The sequence below is a fragment of the Eulemur rufifrons genome, chromosome 30 (genome assembly GCF_041146395.1).
Source record: "Eulemur rufifrons isolate Redbay chromosome 30, OSU_ERuf_1, whole genome shotgun sequence".
NCBI classification, from domain to species: domain Eukaryota; kingdom Metazoa; phylum Chordata; class Mammalia; order Primates; family Lemuridae; genus Eulemur; species Eulemur rufifrons.
This window is the reverse complement of record NC_091012.1, coordinates 99,957,852-99,973,482: the sequence shown is the minus strand read 5'-3', so window position 1 is coordinate 99,973,482 and position 15,631 is coordinate 99,957,852. Positions and strand designations below refer to the sequence as shown.

General features: G+C 41.7%; 1 pseudogene; it reads right to left on the bottom strand.

Annotated features, from left to right (window-relative positions):
* Nucleotides 1-10,633: 10,633 nt before the first annotated feature.
* LOC138378177 (nucleolar protein 56 pseudogene) lies at nucleotides 10,634-11,164 on the bottom strand (annotated as a pseudogene).
* Between the last annotated feature and the right edge of the window lie 4,467 nt (nucleotides 11,165-15,631).

Below are 15,631 nucleotides of genomic sequence, written 5' to 3'. Positions count from 1 at the left end.
TCTTGATTAATCTGATGGAGAATATTTATCTTGTCTTTTAAGAAGTGTAGATGACAGTCTCTACTTGCCCTGTGTGGTTTTACGTAGAAACAGCATTTTTTTTTTTTTTTACTAATAATCATGCAAGTTCCTTCCTGTTGGGCTGTCAGGGCATAAGGGTGCAGCAGTTTTCAAATACAACAGAGGCTAGACTGTTGACTTCTAACTGAAGTACTCCCAATGCTTGCATGGTGATATTGAACTCTTGTCTATTACCATGGAGAGATTCAAAACTGCCTTTCCCATCTCATGAGTTCCAAGTGCTGGGAAAGAGTCCTGAGCACCAAAAAGAACTTAGAGTTGTGATATACAAGTGGGTTTTTAAAAATATCACATCTAGTACGTTTGCTTGGTACCACCTTATGAATGAAAGAGCCCAAGTTTGTAATTTGGCTGGCATTTAGAGTAGAGCACCTGGTAACAGAGGGTGTCAGATAATCAAGTCCATAGCGTCCTGATCATCAAGGAGGGAATCATTTGTATACTTTACCACCACATGCAATCAAAAGACTAGTGTAATTTATAGATGGGGTCAGGTTGGAACCTGTGACCTCCCAGTCTGGAGTTTGCTGTGCCTCTTCTTCCTCACTGGCACTTCCACATCTCCAGTGCCCATGTGTGTCCCTGCCAGTCTATGGGAACAGAACAGCTTATGAAATATTTGATACTAAAGGCCTTTGGTCTGGTTCTGGCAAATATAGGGCTTGGTTTAATCACTTAACCAAGTCAGTCCAGACTTTTGATCTGTCCATATACAATCTTTGGTGTTTAGCAACTTAACAACGGGAGCAAGTGAACTACCCCAAGTTGCACAGGCCTGGCTTGTGAGCCTTCCACAACATCTGGTGATTTGACAATTGTTGACATCATGAGGGTTAGTACACCTACGAGTGTAAGAATGTCATTCTGTGGAGTCAAACCATAGGGTTTGATCACAATATTGCCCTAGTATGTCACCTAGAAGAGATAAAAATTCTTTCTAGTGACTTTACCTGACAGTTCTTGAGCTTCCCCAGAGCTTTTTCTGTGTCCAGTGACTCACCAGCAGGAGAAGCAGCATGATGTTTTTTCTCTGGTTGTGGATGTCACATGTTGTCATACATCCATCTTCCAGACTGATTCCAGCAGGCTGTCACATTGGAAGAAACAAAATGAGTTTAGGTTCCTTTGAATGGTCTAGATGTTGGCATAACCAGCAATTAAATTGATTAGTTAGTGTGGCCAGGGTTTGAAAGACTGGCGTAAAGCGTTACTGGGTCTGTGCCTGGCTTGCTGGAAAAAACAATAAGGATTAGTAAGAGCAAGGTATAATTTGAAAGAAGAGAGTTATAGTGGAAGATAAAAGGAAGAATGGAATAGGTGGACGTGATCTCCACAGCTTCCAAGGTGCAATCCTTGATGGGGGAGGCTAAAAGCAAGAAGGGTTTAAAAAGGACCATGGTGGGGGGCGGGGCAGATAAAAAGGAAAAAACCCTGTTTTTAGATGAAAAATGGGGTTTCTTGATCCATGATCTTGGGGAAAAACTGTCTACTTCAAGAAGATGTCTGCTTCAAGGGCCTGGGAACTGACCCTGGAAATCCTTATTTTCAGGTCACCTGTAGTGGTCATCCTCCAATTGTCCTGGTATAGTTTGGCATGGCCCACATGAATAAAGGAGGATTTTTCTTTTATTTTTATGGCAGCATAGTTAGTGAACAGTACTTTATAAGGGTCTTCCTAGCGAGGTGACAGCACGTGTCTTCTAAAACTTTGATGTACACATAATCTCTTGGTCAAAAAGGGGGTGGCAAGGCTTATCAGTTGGAGGAGACTATGCTCTTTTCACCTGTTGATGATATGCTCCAAGCATGTTAGTTAGCGTCTGTATGGAGCTAGTCATGGTATCAAACTGTTCACTTAAATCCCCATAGTGTTCAGTCGGTCCAGGAATTGAAGGGTTACACGTGTGTCAGTAGGAATGGGGTGACAGAATACTATTTCAAAAGGGGTTAAACCATGTCTCCTAATTGCAGCATTCTGGATTTTTATAAGGGCCAAAGGTAATGTTTCTGGCCATTTAAGTCCAGTGTCTTGACAGACTTTTCTCTAAGTCCTTTTTATTTCTAGACTTTTACATTCCACTTGCCCTGAGGATTGGGGATGATATGGGGGGGCGGTATGAAATTTTAATGAGTACCCCAGAGCCTTTGCAAGCAAGTGGTTTAAAATGAGTCCCTTGATCTGACTCAATCCATAAAGGAATACCAAAGCGAGGAATAATCTCAGTTACTAATTTCTTTACCACTGTTGTAGCGTCAGCATGCCTAGTTGGATAGCACTCAGTCCATCCACTAATCACGAAAACAATAACCAAACAGTGAGAAAAGCCTAAAGCTGGAAGTAAATCTTTATATAAAACCAATTTGGAGTGCCAAAAGGGATAGTCTGGGCCTTTGGGGGCTTCTTGGAGAGTGTTGGTTTCCTCCGGAGATTTGGTGAGATTTACAAAATAGTTCACTGGGAAAAAATTTGGTCAGAGATATTGTAGATCCCAGGGCAGTACCAACTAATTATATATATATATTTTTTCTTAATTATCCCCCATTTGCACATATATCCCATGTGATGGGAGATAAGTATAAGTCAAAAAGTTAAAAAAAGGGAGAGGCCACAGGGAGTCTGTTCAGCACAATATACAATCTATCTGATATTATAGGTCCATTGGCAATAGGAATGTCAGCAGAAATTAAGAAATGAGATTTCCAAATTGTGCCAAGTGCATGGCAGACTCAAAAGGCATACTTGGAGTCTTGTATAAATAGTGGTAGCTTTTCCTATTGTCAGTGTGCAAGCTCTAGTGAGGGCTATAACAAAATTGACTCAAGACATTTTGGGGTGAGCTTGAGTGCCCTGAGATACTAATATTTTATGTCCTAAGTAAGTAACAGTTGTCTGCACCTATTGGCGTTCAGACCTAGAGGCTTTATGGCCTCATTCAGCTAGAGTCTGTAAAAGAATGAGTCTAAGAGAGCACCCTTTTTACAGAGCAAAAGATCATCAACATACTAAACAAGTACTGAACAAGAGTAGATCCCTGGGTAAAGGTTATAGAGTCTTAATCAGCTGTGAGAATTTGAGTGAATATTGAAGGAGACTCATAGGGTCTCTGCAGTATTTGGGTCCATGTTAATTGTCTCCCTCTGAAGATGAACATAAAGAAAAATTGTGAATCAGGGTGCAACAGAATCGAAAAGAAAGTTGAGCAGAGGTCAATTACTGTATTCTTAAAGTCATGTGAACCAAAAACCATTTGAGTTAGTTTCTATCTTCTTGATAAAATATTTGATTTAAGCACTTATTATTTTAAGCTAATTAATTAGAGCTCCTTTTGTATAATTTGGTAGCAAAATATCACATACACATGACATATATAGACACATAGATATATAGACATACAGACAGAAGTAGTTCTTTTTTTTTTTTTTTTTTTTGAGACAGAGTCTCACTCTCTTGCCTGGGCCAGAGTGCCGTGGCATCAGCCTAGCTCACAGCAACCTCAAACTCCTGGGCTCAAGCGATCCTCCTGCCTCAGCCTCCTGAGTAGCTGGGACTACAGGCATGAGCCGGACTACACCATGCCCGGCTAACTTTTTGTTTTATATATATATATTTTTAGTTGTCCAGATAATTTCTTTCTATTTTTAGTAGAAACGGGGTCTCGCTCTTGCTCAGGCTGGTCTCGAACTCCTGAGCTCAAACGATCCTCCCGCCTCGGCCTCCCTGAGTGCCAGGATTACAGGCGTGAGCCACCGCACCCAGAAGCAGTTCTAATAGCTCTTTTAAGAACTTATTTGCTGGCTGGGTGCGGTGGCTCACTCCTGTAATCCTAGCACTCTGGGAGGCCGAGGCGGGAGGATCGCTCGAGGTCAGGAGTTCGAGACCAGCCAGAGCAAGAGTGAGACCCTGTCTCTACTAAAAATAGAAAGAAATGATCTGGACAGCTAAAAATATATATAGAAAAAAATTAGCCAGGCATGGTGGCACATGCCTGTAGTCCCAGCTACTCAGGAGGCTGAGGCAGGAGGATCGCTTGAGCACAGGAGTTTGAGGTTGCTGTGAGCTAGGCTGACGCCACGGCACTCTAGCCTGGGCAACAGAGTGAGACTCTGTCTCAAAAAAAAAAAAAAAAAGAATTTATTTGCTGGCTCTTAAATAATATTATTTTATTTTATTCACACTATCAGTCTTTTAATTACCTATTTTATTATTTTAAGTAATTACTAGCTAGGCAACAATTTGCCTTTAGTAAGATTTTGCTATTTCTATAAGTGTTTGCTGCTTCTAGGACCTAATACTTAGACATGTATAGGTATGTATAGGTAGGCACAGCTAGAAAGTGAAGTACTCAGTTCTTCAGAAATTAAAGATCCTATTTTAACCTTGCTCTTGGCTTTGGTTCTCAGATCTCCATGATTAACTTAGGCAATGATTTTTTTCCTTACTCAAGTACACATAAAATAGGAATAAAGAGATGGCACACAGAAATCTCTGCGAATTCCTGAAAGCTGGGGTGTGCACCCCCTGTAGTATTGCTGTTTACTGTTAGTTTCTGCCTGACCCAGTCAGCAATTTGAGGCCTCTAACTGGATCTAAGTTAATTATCAGATCCAATCTGATCCGAGACCTAGTTCAGTTTCTCTCGCAACTTCTGAACCCAGTTAGGATCAAAAATTTGCTCAAAAAAACTCAGAGAGCTCAAAACACAAATCTGTGGCATTGTGGAATCTGAGAGAGAACTTACCCACAAGCCTCAATTGCAACAAGAGAGCAAAGGACAGCAGGTCCCGCGGGTGCCTCGCTTGGACTTTCGGTACTCCTGGGGGTCCCTGGGAGCTCTATCTCAGAACCCATTTTTGATAAAAGTTAAATTTAGCAGAGTTTAATTGAGCAAAGAGCAATTCACAAATTGGGCAGGTGAGCTAGAACAGGTTCAGAGAGACTAATGCTGTGTAGCGTGGTTGAAGAAGATTCATGGACAGAAAAGAGAAAGTGACGTAGAGAAAATGGAAGTGAGGTATAGAAACAGCTGGATTGGTTACAGCTCAGCATTTGCCTCACTTAAGTACAGTCTGAACAGCTGGCTGCCTTTGAGTGGCCAAAACTCCATGATCAGCAAAGAGGAAGGAGTAGAAAGGAGCAAAGATGAATGGACCAAACTTTAGCCGGAACAAAGGGCTGACATTTTTGCTTTTGAACTTTTAAACTAAAGTGCCCTTTTAAGTGAAACCAATAAGCCTTAACCAAGGTTACAACTTAATCATGGAAGCAAGAGGTATCTTTAAAGAGGTGGAGAACAGTTTTTACAAGATCTAGAAAAGCCACATAAAAACAGCTCACAGAAAGAAAAGACTCAGCCATAAATGAGGTGTAACCCACAATTTTGTGAAGTCACATTTTCTAGGGTCCCAGTTTTTCAGCTGACCATTCATACATAAATATCTGAAAGCCCCATATGCCTCCACAGAATACAGAAAGCAAAAGCTGTGCATAGAAGGGAAGAGAATCAACGAAAGGCGACCAAAACCGGGACTCAAACCTAGACTGCTGAGGCGAAAGCACAGGGCTTTAACCGTTAGGCTATGAGGCAAACTGGCCTTTGCCACTATTTCCACAGGTGCAGTGTTCAAAGGATTTTTTTATCTTCATTTTAGATCAGATATTTGCTCTTCAGCTTTGTCAAGAGACTTTTTAAGGCTAGCCACAACATTATGTCTTTATAAAATCTAATTTTTCTGTTAATACAAATAAGGCAATTGTTTCGAATAAGAGATCTCTAAAATTTATTTTTAAGAAATTTTAGAAGTCTTTTAATTTAAAGGATCCATCTTTTGGCCATTAAGCTCAATGGTATATTTATTCCAAAAGTGACTCAATCCAATGCCTCTTCATAGAAAACCCAGGTGCTAATTTTCCAGGTTTAGCCTGGAGAGGGCACAGAGAAGGCAGTTTCTGAGACTTCCAAAAATTTGCTCTTAGAAACAGACAAGGTAACAAAGAGGGTCGGACATTTTAAGACAAAGACTTCCCCTAGAACTTGACACGTTTAATACAAAGAGTGTGCTTCCTAGAATCTTACGTGTCTCAGACTCCCAATCTTTTCAGACTGGCCGTCTGATGTGTTCCTGTGTTCCCGAAAATACATGTCCCCCCCTACACCCCCGCCCCCACCCCGATGGCAGAGACTGAGGAGAGCATTCCTACTCAGTCACAAGACAAGTTCAGGGACAAGTAACAGGACGAGAGGGAAACCTCATATGGTCTTTCTGAGGGGACCTGCAGCAAACTTTGTCTTCACAAAGTTTGTCTAGTCAGAACCATGTAAGTGGCTCACCTGCAGGGCTGGCTGGAGGTGCTAGGCCTGTGTTCTACCCTATGGTAACCTCTTGGTGACAAAAAACAACAAAGAAAGACAATGACAAAAGAGTGACACCAAAAAAAGGGCTATTTCTGAGAGGAAAGGGAATCAAACCACATGAATATTCATAGCACAAAGTACCAAAAAATATACCAATACCAGAGTCGCTCACATGACTAGTCGCTTGTGAAAACCTCTTCTCTCATTAATGTTACATTTGGAAAGGACAATGATCTTTTACCCTCTGCACAACCAGAGCCCACAGAGAGGGGAAAACCAAGAGTCTGACTGGTAAGTTAGAGTATCTTACCCATGCTGCCGGCTGGTCACACTCTCCATTCTCCTCACTGCACCTTAGAGATCCTGCCACCTACACCAAACTGTGGGGGTGAGGGGAACCTCGCCCTTCCCCCCCAAAGTTCGCTGAAAGATCAACTCACAAATAAGGCAGATTAATAAGAGAAATATTTTCCATGCGCATGGGGAGAATCACGGAGTGATTACCCAATGTGCCAGTGAAGTCCAGATATTTTTATACACGCCTTTTAGAGGGGAGGGGGAGAAGAGGAGTACAGGCAGCTCAGTTTAGGGGGAACAAATGGTGCTAGGGAGGATAAATGGATGGGGGAAACAGATTGACTTGTAAGTCAGTCTCTTAGCAAATTAAATTAACCTGAGAGACAGGTATTGTATTTAAATAATTTGAGCCAGGTCTGGTTGCATTTTTGATCCTCCTTCCTGAAATACATTGTGATAACAGGGAGAGGAAGGGAAGTCAGTTGCCCCCTTTGATCTTTCCATCTGTCAGTAAGGTTTATGCACATAGAGGGAAAGCCCCTCCAGTGCTTTTTTTGTTCTCAAAGGGCGTGTAATTCAAAATACTCTTTAAGCCAAGGAGTCATATTTTGGGGTGAAATTTCCTGAGATCCTTCAGAATCATTCACTGAGACAGAGGACACCCAAAGAGGAACAGGTTTCTGGGGAAACATACTGAATTCAATTTTGGAACTGCTGGGTTTTAAGTGTCTCTGGGACATGCAAGGGGAGATATCCAGGAGGCAGTTAGACATATGGATCTGGAGTTAGGGAAAGAAATGTAGACTGAAGCTATAGAGTTGAGAGCCATCGCATGAAGATGGTTATTAAGTCCATAGGAATGGATTAGATTGCCCACAAAGACTGTAGAGAGTGAGAGATTGAATATACAAATGGACAACGGCCAGACCATATATAAAAATAGAACTCTAACCCACAACCTGTAACAATCTGCCAAGGAAACCAACCCTTTAGCTACAATAAACCACCCAGGCAGCCAGCTTGCTATAAGTCAGACTTGCAGGAAACCAGCTTGCTACCTCGAGTGACAATCCAGGAAGCTGAACAATAATTTCTGTAACAATTGGCCCAAAATGGCCACGACTTGATGAATAACTGACCGCTTCCCTAATTTTTGTCCCTGCTTCCAACCTAGGACCAATCAGAGAAAGACAAAGATGCACCCCCAACCAGTCACATAGGATGCCCCACTTCTAGTTGGCCACCTCCAGCTTGCCCATGCAACAGCCTCCAGTCAGGGCACACCTGAAGCCTTCCCTTTTTCCACTCTAAAGTTTCCCACTGCTCTGCCTGCCTTTGAGTCTCAGCCAAAGTTCAATTGATGGTGGCTGAAGCCCTTGCTGTAGCAAGCTCTGAATAAATAGTTTTGCTTTGTTCATTTAGTTAGTCTTTATTTATTTCCACAAGAATGAGAAGTGAAAAGGGGTGGGACACCGCCTTACCGAACACCAGCATTTAGGGAAAGGGGCAGAGGAAGAGTAAAGCCAGGAGAGAGTGGTGTCACAGAAACGAAGGGCAAATCATGTTCCAAATGGAGGGGAATGGTCAACAGTGCTAACTGTTACACAAAACAAGGTCTGAAAACCATCCACCGAATTTAGCAACAAGACCACTGGCAGTCTTGCAGAAAGCAGTTTCCACCAGTGGATGGCAAACTGCAATGGGTTAAGAAGGAAGAAGCGGAAGGCAAAATGCAATGGGTCAAGAGGTGACAGAGGGGAAAAAAAGATAAAAATGAAAAAAGTGAACAAGAGGTATGAACAGGAGTGCAAACAATGTTCTTAAGCTGTTTTGCCCGGGACAGGGAGGAGAGAAACAGGGCAGAAGTTAGAGAATGATGAGGCGCTGAGGCAATGTTTCAGTTGTTTGTTTAAAAAAACAGCTTTACTGGTCCGCTGCCGGGTGCCTTGGCTCACGCCTGTAATCCTAGCACTCCGGGAGGCCGAGGCAGGAGGCAGGAGGATTGCTTGAGGTCAGGAGTTCGAGACCAGCCTGAGCAAGAGTGAGACCTCGGTTCTACAAAAAATAGAAAAACTAGCCCGGTGTCATGGCGCCCATCTGTAGTCCCAGTTACTCGAGAGGCTGAGGCAGGAGGATCGCTTGAGCCCAGGAGTTTGAGGCTGCTGTGAGCTAGGCTGACGCCACGGCACTCACTCTAGCCCGGGCAACAGAGTGAGACTCTGTCAAAAAAAAAAAAAAAAAAAAGGAAAGGAAATTGAACCCCCCTTCTCACTCCCTTCACATAAAAATATAATTACATAGCATGAAATTCACCTGTTTTAAGGATACAATTCAATGAATTTTAGCATAGATTGTACAGAGTTGTGCAATCACCAGCACAATCCACTTTTAGAACATTTCCATCTCTCCAAAAAGATCCCTCATGCACATTAACAGTCATTCCCCATCCCCACCCTCAGCCCCAGGCAACCACTTATCTACTTTCTGTCTCTAAGATTTAAGTTTTTGGGGAAATTCATATAAATGGAATCATATGTGTTTTTTGTGTCTAGCTTCTTTCACTGAGCAAAACGTTTTTGAGGTTTATATGTACCGTAGCATGTATCTGCACACCATTGCTTTTTGTTGCCGAATAGTATGGATATACCACGTTCTGTTTATGCATTCACCAGTTGGTGGACCTTTGGGTGGTTTCCACCTTCTGGCTATTTTCTCTCTCTCTCTCTCTCTTTTTTTTTTTTTTTTTTTTTGAGACAGAGTCTCACTCTGTCGCCCAGGCTACAGTGCCATGGCATCAGCCTAGCTCACAGCAACCTCAAACTCCTGACCTCAAGCAACGCTCCTGCTTCAGCCTTCTAAAGTGCTAGGATTACACTCGTGAGCCACCGCGCCCGGCCTCGCAATGGTTTTTTAAATTGAGGTAAAATTCACAAAACATAAAAGTAACAATTTTAAAGTGTACAATTCAGTGGCATTTAGTACCTATATAATGTTGTGCAACCATTGATAAAGAAAACCCCCATCTATTACTTAGCACAGCAGCCACCTGAGACCCCCACCCCTCACTGAAGACCCACATCAGGATAATACTGACCTAATACCTGGCCCATCAACTAATCTATTACCTGGCACATTAGCATAACGCTACACCTATTACCTGGTGCAGCAACTAACCTAAGTGATTACCTGGCGGGCATTAGTCACCTGACACCCCACCCCTTGGATCACTCCAACTTAATAAAAGTGGGAAAAATAGGGTAGACGGGGCTCAGAATTTGGTGGCGAGACCCCTCTGAGCCTACCGGCAAATAAACCTTGATTCTCCGACTCTCCGTGTGCCGCTCAGTTTGTCCTCGGGACCACTCGCTGTAACACTTGCCGTAACACCATCACCTCTATCTAGTTCCCAAACACTTTCATCATCCCCAAAGCAAAGCCCATACTCGTTAAGCAGTCACTCCCCATCCCCCCTCCCCCAGCCCCTGGAAGCCACTAATGTGCTGTCTATGTGCATTTGCCTTTTCAGGATATTTCATATAAAAAGAATCACACAGTATGTGGTCTGTTAAGTCTAGCTTCCTTTACTCAGCATTCTGTTTTCAAAGTTCATCTATATTGTAGCATGTATCAGTACTTCATTCCCTTTTATGGCTGAATAATATTCTATTATACGGATATACCACATTTTGTTTATCCATTCATCAGTTGATGGACATTTGGGTTGTTTCTACCTTTTGGCTATTGTGAATAGCGCTGCTATGAATATTCATGTACACATTCTTTGTTTGAATACCTGTTTTTAATTTTTGTGTGTGTGAATTTGTTTTTGTAGGGGTATAGGACATGGGGTAGGAAACGTCACTGTGGGTATGGTATGCCCCTCCTCACAGGGAATGTCCATTCTAATCTTCCTGGGGTGCTTTATGGAACTTTTTCTTCTTGGAGCTGCTCTTGCTGCCAGCATCCTCTTCAGGCCCACTGCTGACTGTCTCCTCCTTGGAAGAGAATGTCCTCTTTTTCTTGGAGACGCTTTTGTTGCCTGCCTCTTTGGTATCACTAACTGTTTCCTCCTTGGGTGAAGATTTCTTCTCCTTGGCAAGACTTACATTGCCCCTGGCCTTCTCTAGATCACTACTAACCAACTCCTCTTTGGAAAAAGATTTCTTTTTCTTGGGTTTGGAGACAGAGATAGATGGGTGGTCTTCCATTCCATTCTCCTGAGGAATCTCCTGAAGTTTTTGCTTTTTCTTCTTTTTGGGTTTTTCAACCATCTCCTGGCACTCCTCCTGAGTACTACTGCTGTTTTCTGAAGAAGCGAGGGCAAGCACGGCCATTAGTTTTTTTTCCTTCTTCAAGCATTTCTTCTCCTGTTTCTCAGGTTTTCTAGTAATCTCAGCAGCCGCTTCCTCTGCCTGAACCATTGTTTCCTTCATGACATCCAGCTTCTTTGGTGGAATCTCTCTAGTCTCATCATAGAAGGGCAGCCATTCCTCAGCCGTTCCTCAACATGTTCTCGAAGATTCTCCCCAAGTGTACTCACGGGCACCTCAGAGAAGCAATCGATTTGTGAGGCAATACTGCATCAGTTTGCCAGGTATCAAGAGATGCAGCCTTTTTTCTTGGCAGCTGCTCAGCCAATGAAGGTGGAGTGGAAAATGAGTTCATATTTTGGTGTGTTACCCCTTGTCTTCAGGGCTCTGGAAACTTGGTCCCTTTGCTGAGCCCTGGGAATCACTCAGACACCAGGACTTCAATTCTTTTGAGTATATTTCTAAGAGTGGAATTGCTGGGTCATACAGTAATTCTATGTTTATTATTTTTTTTTTTTTAGAGACAGAATCTTTCTATGTTGCCCAGGTTGGTCTCAAACTCCTGGCCTCAAGTGATCCTCCCACCTCAGCCTCCCAAGTAGCTGGGACTACAGGCATGAGCTACTGTGCCCGACAGAGTGCAGTTACCTTTTTTAAGGAAACATTAAACTGATTCCCACAGTGGCTTCACCATTTTACATTCACACAAGCAATATATAAAGGTTTCAATTTTTCCACATCCTTGTCAACACTTGTTATTATATTTTCCCTTTTAAAAAAAATTAAAGTCATCCTAGTGGTTGTGAAGTGGTATCTCATTGTGGCTTTGATTTGTATTTCCCTAATGGCTAACGATATAGGGAATCTTTTTATATGCTTCATGGCCATTTCTTTATCTTCTTTGGAGAAATTTCTATTCAAGTCCTTTGCCCATTTTTCAATTCAGTTGTTTGTCTTTTTGTTGTTGAGTTGTAATTGTTCTTTATATATTCTGGATACAAGTCCCTGATCAAATATATGATTCACAATGTTTTCTCCTATTATATAGGTTATCTTCTCACTTTCTTGAGATGGTGTCCTTGGATATATAAAAGTTTTAAAAATTTTGATGAAGTCCAATTTCTTCCTTTTTTCTTTTGTTGCTTGTGTTTTTGGTGTCATATTCAAGAATCCATTGCTAAATCCAAGGTCATGAAAATTTACCCCTATGTTTTCTTCTGAGACTTTTATTGTTTTAGCTTTTATATTTATGCTTTGATCCATTTTTGAGTTAATTTTTGCATATGTTGTGAGATAGAGGTCCGACTTCATTCTTTTGCATGTGGCTATCCATTTGTCCCAGCACTATTGTTGAAGAGACTATTCTTTCTCCATTGAATGGTCTTGGCACCCTTGTTAAAAATCAAGGTGAATGGGTTTATTTCTGGACTCTCAGTTCTATTCCACTGATCTATAGGTCTATCTTTATGCTGGTATTACACTGTTTTATTACTGTAGCTTTGTAATAAGTTTTGAAACTGGGAATTGTGAGTCCTCCAACTTTTTTTTTTTTCAAAATTATTTCCATTTCTTGGGGTCCCTTGCAATTCCATATGAATTTTATGTTCACCTTTTCTATTACTACAAAAAAGGTCATTGGTATTTTGATAAGAATTGAATTTGATCTGTAGATCACTCTGGATAGTACTGCCATCTTAACAATGTTAAATCTTCCAGTCTATGAACATGGGTCTTTTTTCCATTTATTTATGTGTCCTTTCTTTCTGTAATGTTTTATAGTTTTGAGTGTTTATGTTTTGCATCTCCTTAGTTAAATATATTCCAAGTATTTTTTTAATGCTGGTGTAAGTAGGGTAATTTTTTTTTTAAATGCAAGAGACTTGAACATGATTAAAGACTAGGTGAGTAGAGGGGGAGACCCTGAAGATACAGGAGGGAGAGAGGAAACTGATCGATCAAGGTTCCTGAACAGGTGGTGGAGAATGGGACACAGAATATCAATGGAAGAATTAGAAGGAAAAAGGCCACCTCTTACATCATAATAGGAGGGAAGTAGTGAAAGGACAGTTTGGGATGCTTGTGAGTGTGTGTGTACTTACTTTGTGGCAAGAAAATGAGGCTATTGCTGTCTGGGGTCTTCTATTTTAAGTACAGTAGGAGGTAAGGTGAAGAGGAAAGGTAGAGGGAGATGGAGGAAGGTTGAGGAAATGGGAATTTGGCAAAACTACCACGAAGCCTTGAAGAATTGTGCAGAGAAACAGGATTGCCAGACAGCATAGAGGTTGGGCACTATGAATTTTTAGTGGCTCCTGTATAAGCAATTGTATGAGCCCAGGATTGACATAGGGAAGGTGGAGTTATATTTATGTGGAGTTGGGGCTGTGATGGAAGGACAACATGCCATATGAGTTGAGGACATTATTAGCTAGAGAATGGCAGATTGGATAGATTTCCTCTGTTTAGGAAAGAGGCAGGGTTCAGTTAAGTCAAGAAGGTGAAAGATTGGTCAGTGAAAGAGCCATAGACTGGAGTGGACATTGGCATTTTAGCTGCTGAACATTCAAACACTCTTCCTATTTGGAAGAAATCCCCTCAAAACAGATACAGAGGCAGTGCCCCACCATGCACTACTGAAATGGGGGGGGGGCACATACTTCTCCCCATCCCCTGGTAGCTAGTGCACAGGTATGTGGCCTCAGCATGGCCAATCACATGATCCTTCCTGGAACTCTGAATGTTGAGGGAGTGACACAAAAGTGTGCAGGGACATTTAGTGAATTCTCAAAACAGCTACTGCAGAGTCGAGAATCTGATAGTACAGATCCAAATGCAAAGCAGAGTCCAGGTGTGTAGTGGCAAGTGTTTAGCTACCATTGGGTGTGACAGCATCGTCCTATCAGACCATTCCTGTAGCAAAATCTTAGCTGTGTCAGGTCATGCCACCCTTCCTTCCTGACCGCATCTGGTTCTCCAGGCATTTCATGGATCCTTTGTATTATCTAACACTGTTCTCTTAGTCAGGATAGGTTGGCCTATGCTTTGATAATAATAATTTAAAAACTCAAATTTCAATGACTTGACACCCACAAGTTTATTTCTTGCTTATGTAAAATCTACTGCAGGTTTACTGGGCTTTTCAGAACAGCTCCCTTTCCTTTTTTTTTTTTTTTTTTTTTTTTTTTTTTTGAGACAGAGTCTCACTTTGTTGCCCAGGCTAGAGTGAGTGCCGTGGCGTCAGCCTAGCTCACAACAACCTCAAACTCCTGGGCTCAAGCGATCCTCCTGCCCCAGCCTCCCGAGTAGCTGGGACTACAGGCATGCGCCACTATGCCTGGCTAATTTTTCTATATATATATTTTTAGTTGTCCTTATAATTTTTTTCTATTTTTAGTAGAGACGGGGTCTCGCTCTTGCTCAGGCTGGCCTCGAACTCCTGACCTTGAGCGATCCACCCGCCTCGGCCTCCCAGAGTGCTAGGATTACAGGCGTGAGCCACCGCGCCCGGCCGGAACAGCTCCCTTTCAAGAGATAACTAAGGGATCCAGGCTGATGGAAGTTCCACCATCTTGTGGCTGTCTCATCTAGTACCTGAGGCCTCCACGGCTGCCATAACAGAGGAAGAAGGAGTGGGAGGACTAAGCACCAGTTCTTAAATGCACAGCCCATTGGCCAGAACTAGTCACATGGCCTCATCTACCTCTAAGAGGACTGGGAAATTCAGCAAACAGTAAGTATGTGACTATGCCTCACCTTCTGATCCCAATAATTTCATTTTCTGCTACAGTTAACCAGAGTTACTGCTGATGCAATGCACCATTTGCAATCAAGAACTGTGTCTAGGGGGCGGAGGGGGGGAGAACTACATCTAGTAAAGGATGTGGGGGTTAGAATATTAGAGTATAGATCTTCATTTTTTTGATAATGAAAGTGATACATATATGTTAAAAAATTTGAACATTACATAAACATTTAATGTAGAAAGTGAAAAGTCCTTCATAATCCCACACCCCTGAGGTAACTATTACTAATAATTTGTTACATATTCTTTCTCTATATGTACTTTGTATGCCAGTAGTAATAGTTTTATTAGAAAATAGGCTCATACTATACACACTGTTTTGCAAGTGCCTTCTTTACTTAATACTATGTACAACGCGCACTACCTGGGGAACGGACACGCTTGGAGCTCTGATTTGGGGGGAAAGGTGGTACATGGGCAACGTATGTAACCTGCAATTCTGTATCCCCCATAACAATAAGATGAAATTAAAAAATAAATAAATAAATAAAACACAAAATAAGAAAAAAAATACTATGTATTTGACATCATTCCATGAATGCAACATAATTTACTTGAGCAATTCCCTATCAATGAACAGCTTTTCATTTTCATTGAGGGTTGCATGCAAATACTTTTCCAAGTTTATCCTTTGACTTTATTTTTAATGTCATTCACTAAACATAAGTTTACATTTTTATACAACTAAATTTATCTATCTTTATATTGTTAATTGGAAAAAATGAGGGACAGAAAAGTATATATGTTACTCTTTGTGTAAGAAAGGAAGCAGTAGGATTAAATATTCATAT